We start from the raw sequence: 5,928 nt of genomic DNA on the forward strand, positions 1-5,928 counted from the left end.
GTGGGAGGGACAGTAGGAGGGGCAGTGGGAGGGGCAGTGGGAGGGGCAGGGTGAGGGGCAGTGGGAGGGACAGTGGGAGGGACAGTAGGAGGGACAGTAGGAGGGGCAGTGGGAGGGACAGTGGGAGGGACAGTGGGAGGGGCAGTAGGAGGGACAGTAGGAGGGACAGTAGGAGGGGCAGTGGGAGGGACAGTCGGAGGGGCAGTGGGAGGGGCAGTAGGAGGGAAAGTGGGAGGGGCAGTGGGAGGGGCAGGGTGAGGGGCAGTGGAAGGGACAGTGGGAGGGACAGTAGGAGGGGAAGTAGGAGGGGCAGTGGGAGGGGCAGTGGGAGGGACAGTGGGAGGGGCAGTAGGAGGGGCAGTAGGAGGGGCAGGGTGAGGGGCAGTGGGACGGACAGTGGGAGGGGCAGTGGGAGGGACAGTAGGAGGGGCAGTGGGAGGGACAGTGGGAGGGGCAGTGGGAGGGGCAGTAGGTGGGATGGGCAGTAGGAGGGACAGTGGGAGGGACAGTAGGAGGGACAGTAGGAGGGACAGTGGGAGTGGCAGTGGGAGGGAGAGTGGGAGGGACAGTGGGAGGGGCAGTGGGAGTGGCAGTAGGAGGGGCAGTGGGAGGGACAGTGGGAGGGACAGTGGGAGGGGCAGTGGGAGGGACAGTAGGAGGGGCAGTGGGAGTGGCAGTGGGAGGGAGAGTGGGAGGGACAGTGGGAGGGGCAGTGGGAGTGGCAGTAGGAGGGGCAGTGGGAGGGACAGTGGGAGGGACAGTGGGAGGGGCAGTGGGAGGGACAGTAGGAGAGGCAGTGGGAGGGGCAGTGGGAGGGACAGAGGTGGGGCAGTGGGAGGGACAATAGGAGGGACAGTAGGAGGGGCAGTAGGTGGGACAGTGGGATGGGCAGTAGGAGGGGCAGTGGGAGGGGCAGTGGGAGGGACAGTGGGAGGGACAGTGGGAGGGGCAGTGGGAGTGGCAGTAGGAGGGGCAGTGGGAGGGACAGTGGGAGGGACAGTGGGAGGGGCAGTGGGAGGGACAGTAGGAGAGGCAGTGGGAGGGACAGAGGTGGGGCAGTGGGAGGGACAATAGGAGGGACAGTAGGAGGGGCAGTGGGAGGGACAGGGGAGGGACAGTAGGAGTGACAGTAGGAGGGGCAGTGGGAGGGGCGGGGTGAGGGACAGTAGGAGGGACAGTGGGGGGGCAGTAGGAGGGGCAGTTAAAGGGCAGTAGGAGGGGCAGTGGGAGGGGCAGTGGGAGGGACAGTAGGAGGGACAGTGGGAGGGGCAGTCGGATGTGGCAGGGGGAGGGGCAGTGGGAGGGGCAGTAGGAGGGACAGTGGGAGGGACAGTAGGAGGGGCAGTAGGGGGGGGGGGCAGTGGGAGGGGCAGTAGGAGGGGCAGTGGGAGGGACAGTGGGGGGCAGTAGGAGGGACAGTGGGAGGGGCAGTGGGAGCGGCAGTAGGAGGGACAGTAGGAGGGGCAGAGGGAGGGAGAGTAGGAGGGGCAGTGGGAGGGACAGTGGGAGGGACAGTGGGAGGGGCAGTGGGAGGGGCAGTGGGAGGGACAGTAGGAGAGGCAGTGGGAGGGGCAGAGGGAGGGACAATAGGAGGGACAGTAGGAGGGGCAGTGGGAGGGACAGTGGGAGGGGCAGTGGGAGGGGCAGAGGGAGGGACAGTGGGAGGGACAGTAGGAGGGGCAGTGGGAGGGACAGTGGGAGGGGCAGTAGGAGGGACAGTAGGAGGGGCAGTGGGAGGGACAGTGGGAGGGGCAGTGGGAGGGACAGTGGGAGGGGCAGTAGGAGGGGCAGTGGGAGGGACAGTGGGGGGGTGCAGTGGGAGGGGCAGTAGGAGGGACAATAGGAGGGGCAGTGGGATGTGGCAGGGGGAGGGGCAGGGGGAGGGACACTAGGAGGGACAGTGGGAGGGACAGTGGGAGGGGCAGTAGGAGGGGCAGTGAAAGGGGCAGTAGGAGGGGCAGTGGGAGGGACAGTGGGAGGGACAGTAGGAGGGGCAGTGGGAGGGACAGTGGGAGGGGCAGTAGGAGGAGCAGTGGGAGGGACAGTAGGAGGGACAGTAGGAGGGGCAGTGGGGGGCAGTAGGAGGGACAGTAGGAGGGGCAGTGGGAGGGACAGTTGGAGGGGCAGTGGGAGGGACAGTAGGAGGGGCAGTGGGAGGGGCAGTGGGAGGGACAGTGGGAGGGACAGTAGGAGGGACAATAGGAGGGGCAGTGGGATGTGGCAGGGGGAGGGGCAGGGGGAGGGACAGTGGGAGGGACAGTGGGAGGTGCAGTAGGAGGGGCAGTGGGAGGGACAGTGGGAGGGTCAGTAGGAGGGGCATTGAAAGGGGCAGTAGGAGGGACAGTGGGAGGGACAGTAGGAGGGGCAGTGGGAGGGACAGTAGGAGGGACAGTAGGACGGACAGTAGGAGGGGCAGTGGGAGGGATAATAGGAGGGGCAGTGGGAGGGGCAGTGGGAGTGACAGTAGGAGGGGCAGTGGGAGGGACAGTGGGAGGGGCAGTAGGAGGGACAGTGGGAGGGGCAGTGGGAGGGCAGTAGGAGGGACAGTAGGAGGGACAGTAGGAGGGGCAGTGGGAGGGACAGTAGGGGGGCAGTGGGAGGGACAGTAGGAGGGGCAGTGGGAGGGACAGTAGGAGTGGCAGTGGGAAGGGGCAGTAGGAGTGACAGTGGGAGGGGCAGTGGGAGGGGCAGTAGGAGGGACAGTAGGAGGGGCAGTGGGAGGGACAGTAAGAGGGGCAGTGGGAGGGGCAGTGGGAGGGACAGTAGGAGGGGCAGTGGGAGGGGCAGTGGGAGGGGCAGTGGGAGGGACAGTAGGAGGTGCAGTCTGAGGGGCAGTGGGAGGGGCAGTAGGAGGGGCAGGGGGAGGGGCAGGGGGAGGGACAATAGGAGGGACAGTGGGAGGGGCAGTGGGAGGGACAGTGGGAGGGACATTGGGAAGGGGCAGTAGGAGGGACAGTGGGAGGGGCAGTGGGAGGGACAGTAGGAGGGACAGTAGGAGGGGCAGTGGGAGGGACAGTAGGAGGGGCAGTGGGTGGGACAGTAGGAGGGGCAGTGGGAGGGGCAGTGGGAGGGACAGTAGGAGGGGCAGTGGGAGGGGCAGTGGGAAGTGGCAGGGGGAGGGACAGTAGGAGGGGCAGTGGAAGGGACAGTAGGAGGGGCAGTGGAAGGGACAGTAGGAGGGGCAGTGGGAGGGACAGTAGGAGGGGCAGTGGGAGGGACAGTAGGAGGGGCAGTGGGAGGGGCAGTGAGAAGTGGCAGGGGGAGGGACAGTAGGAGGGGCAGTGGAAGGGACAGTAGGAGGGGCAGTGGAAGGGACAGTAGGAGGGGCAGTGGGAGGGGCAGTGGGAAGTGGCAGGGGGAGGGACAGTAGGAGGGACAGTGGGAGGGGCAGTGGGAGGGACAGTGGGAGGGGCAGTAGGAGGGACAGTAGGAGGGGCAGTGGGAGGGACAGTAGGAGGGGCAGTGGGAGGGGCAGTGGGAGGGACAGTAGGAGGGGCAGTGGAAGGGACAGTAGGAGGGGCAGTGTGAGGGGCAGTAGGAGGGGCAGGGGGAGGGGCAGGGGGAGGGACAGTAGGAGGGGCAGTAGGAGGGACAGTAGGAGGGACAGTAGGAGGGGCAGTGGGAGAGACAGTAGGAGGGGCAGTGGGAGGGGCAGTGGGAGGGACAGTAGGAGGGGCAGTGGAAGGGACAGTAGGAGGGGCAGTGGGAGGGGCAGTAGGAGGGGCAGGGGGAGGGGCAGGGGGAGGGACAGTAGGAGGGGCAGTAGGAGGGGCAGTGGGAGGGACAGTAGGGGGGCAGTGGGAGGGACAGTAGGAGGGGCAGTGGGAAGGGGCAGTAGGAGGGGCAGTGGGAGGGGCAGTGGGAAGTGGCAGGGGGAGGGACAGTAGGAGGGGCAGCACGGTAGCATTGTGGATAGCACAATCGCTTCACAGCTCGAGGCTCCCAGGTTCGATTCCGGCTTGGGTCACTGCCTGTGTGGAGTCTGCACATCCTCCCCGTGTGTGCGTGGGTTTCCTCCGGGTGCTCCGGTTTCCTCCCACAGTCCAAAGATGTGCAGGTTAGGTGGATTGGCCATGCTAAATTGCCCCTTAGTGTCCAAAATTGCCCTTAGTGTTGGGTGGGGTTACTGGGTTATGGGGACAGGGTAGAGTTGTTAACCTTGGGTAGGGTGCTCTTTCCAAGAGCAGGTGCAGACTCGATGGGCTGAATGGCCTCCTTCTGCACTGTAAATTCTATGATTCTATGATTCTATGTGGGAGGGGGAGTTACAGGGGTAGTGGTCTCCTAGGCTTGGCATTCTGTCCCGACCGCCCAGCATCCCACCCAAGATGGGAGTGGATGAGTTGACAAATGACTTGCTGAAATTCTGTAGCCGCTGATTCATATGGTTTGTCTTTCTCAAAACGCCTCCTAACTCTGAACTCAATCGAGAGTAGACTGATGGGGTGGTAATTGGCAGATTGGATTTGTCCTGCTGTTTGTGGACTGGACCTATCTGGGCAGCTTTCTACACTGTCAGATTGATGCCATTGCTGTAGCTCTCCTGGAAATCTTGGCGAGAGTATTGGCTAATTCCGGAATACAAATCTTCAGCAATACAGCGGGATATTGTCAGGGCCAGTTGCCTTTGCTGTATCCAGGGCCTTCAGTTATTTCCTGAAATCATGTGGAGTGAATCGAATTGTCTAAAGTCTGGGGACTGAGATGAATCATCCACTTGGCAATTCTGGCTGACGATTGTTGCCAGTGCTTATACATTTGTTTGCTCGGTTCTGCCATCGTTGAGGACTGAGCCATCTCATTGCGCCAGTTGCTTGTTTAAAGTATCTTGGAGCAATGGGATGGCTTTGCAGTCAGCAACTGTTGTGAGTTCAGTTCTAGGCGTCTCCCTCAATCTGTTTTGTTCTGGTTTCTGTTTTGCCAGTGGACCCGTGTGCGCTGGAGGATGTGGTGATTTAGGGACTATTACAATGGGGGGCGTGATACTGGCTCTTTCATATGGTTTGTATTGTGAGCAAAGCAGTAAAAAAACAAGGGCCATTATTGATACCAAAAACGGAGATTTACTGAAATATAAACACTAATAACATGAACCTCATAACCCACAGATGATAGGTGATGTCAATTAGTGGTTTATTTCCCTGGAAACCACATTGCTGATCATATATTTCAACCACACACAGCCCTTCCAAATTTCTGCTAATTAATGATTTTTTTATTTGAGTCATTGTTTTGTGCAGAATCAGTTACTGTTTGTGAGACTAGTGATGGATCCACTCTGCTCAAGGTCGGCCAAAGAGACTGTTTCGCACTGAAATCCTTCCACAGAGAACAGGAGGGTTTAACTGGTGGCAATCTGCCAGCTATCAGACTGGCTGCAGCAGAATAAAACTGGCTGGATGTGAATCTGTCCGTTTGCCACTGTAGGGGGTGGTACTTAGGGCTGGGCCAGGGGGTTTGTGGAATATTGGTTCTCTCTGACCAGGTTGGGATCAGGTACAGAATGACAGGAAGAGGGTTTACGCTGACTGAAACATGAGTGGGTGAACAGACAAGGAGCTGGATATGTACCAGAGTGCAGGCTGAATATGGGAAAGTGGGAGGAACATCAGCAGGTATTACAAAGAATGGGTCTGATCTCATTTCTATGAACACTCCAGTCCGTTGGACTGCACTGAATAACCTGTCCCTCATGGAAAGGTTTACGCAAAAAAGCACCTTTGAATGCAATGCCATCAGGGAGTGGTCTGCACGTTACGTCCGCGAGACCCTGCAGGGAATGGGGATAGGGGTTGCAGACTGTCGGAACACTTTGTCACCAGAACCTTCCAACAAGCACCAAGACATATCTTGGCTGGTAATGAGCTCCCAATAGATTCTCGGAGTCTCACCCGCTTCACGTGTTACCCTCAAAGGGGCCACGTTGGG

The sequence above is a fragment of the Scyliorhinus canicula genome, chromosome 19, assembly GCF_902713615.1.
Source record: "Scyliorhinus canicula chromosome 19, sScyCan1.1, whole genome shotgun sequence".
In the NCBI taxonomy this organism is placed as follows: domain Eukaryota; kingdom Metazoa; phylum Chordata; class Chondrichthyes; order Carcharhiniformes; family Scyliorhinidae; genus Scyliorhinus; species Scyliorhinus canicula.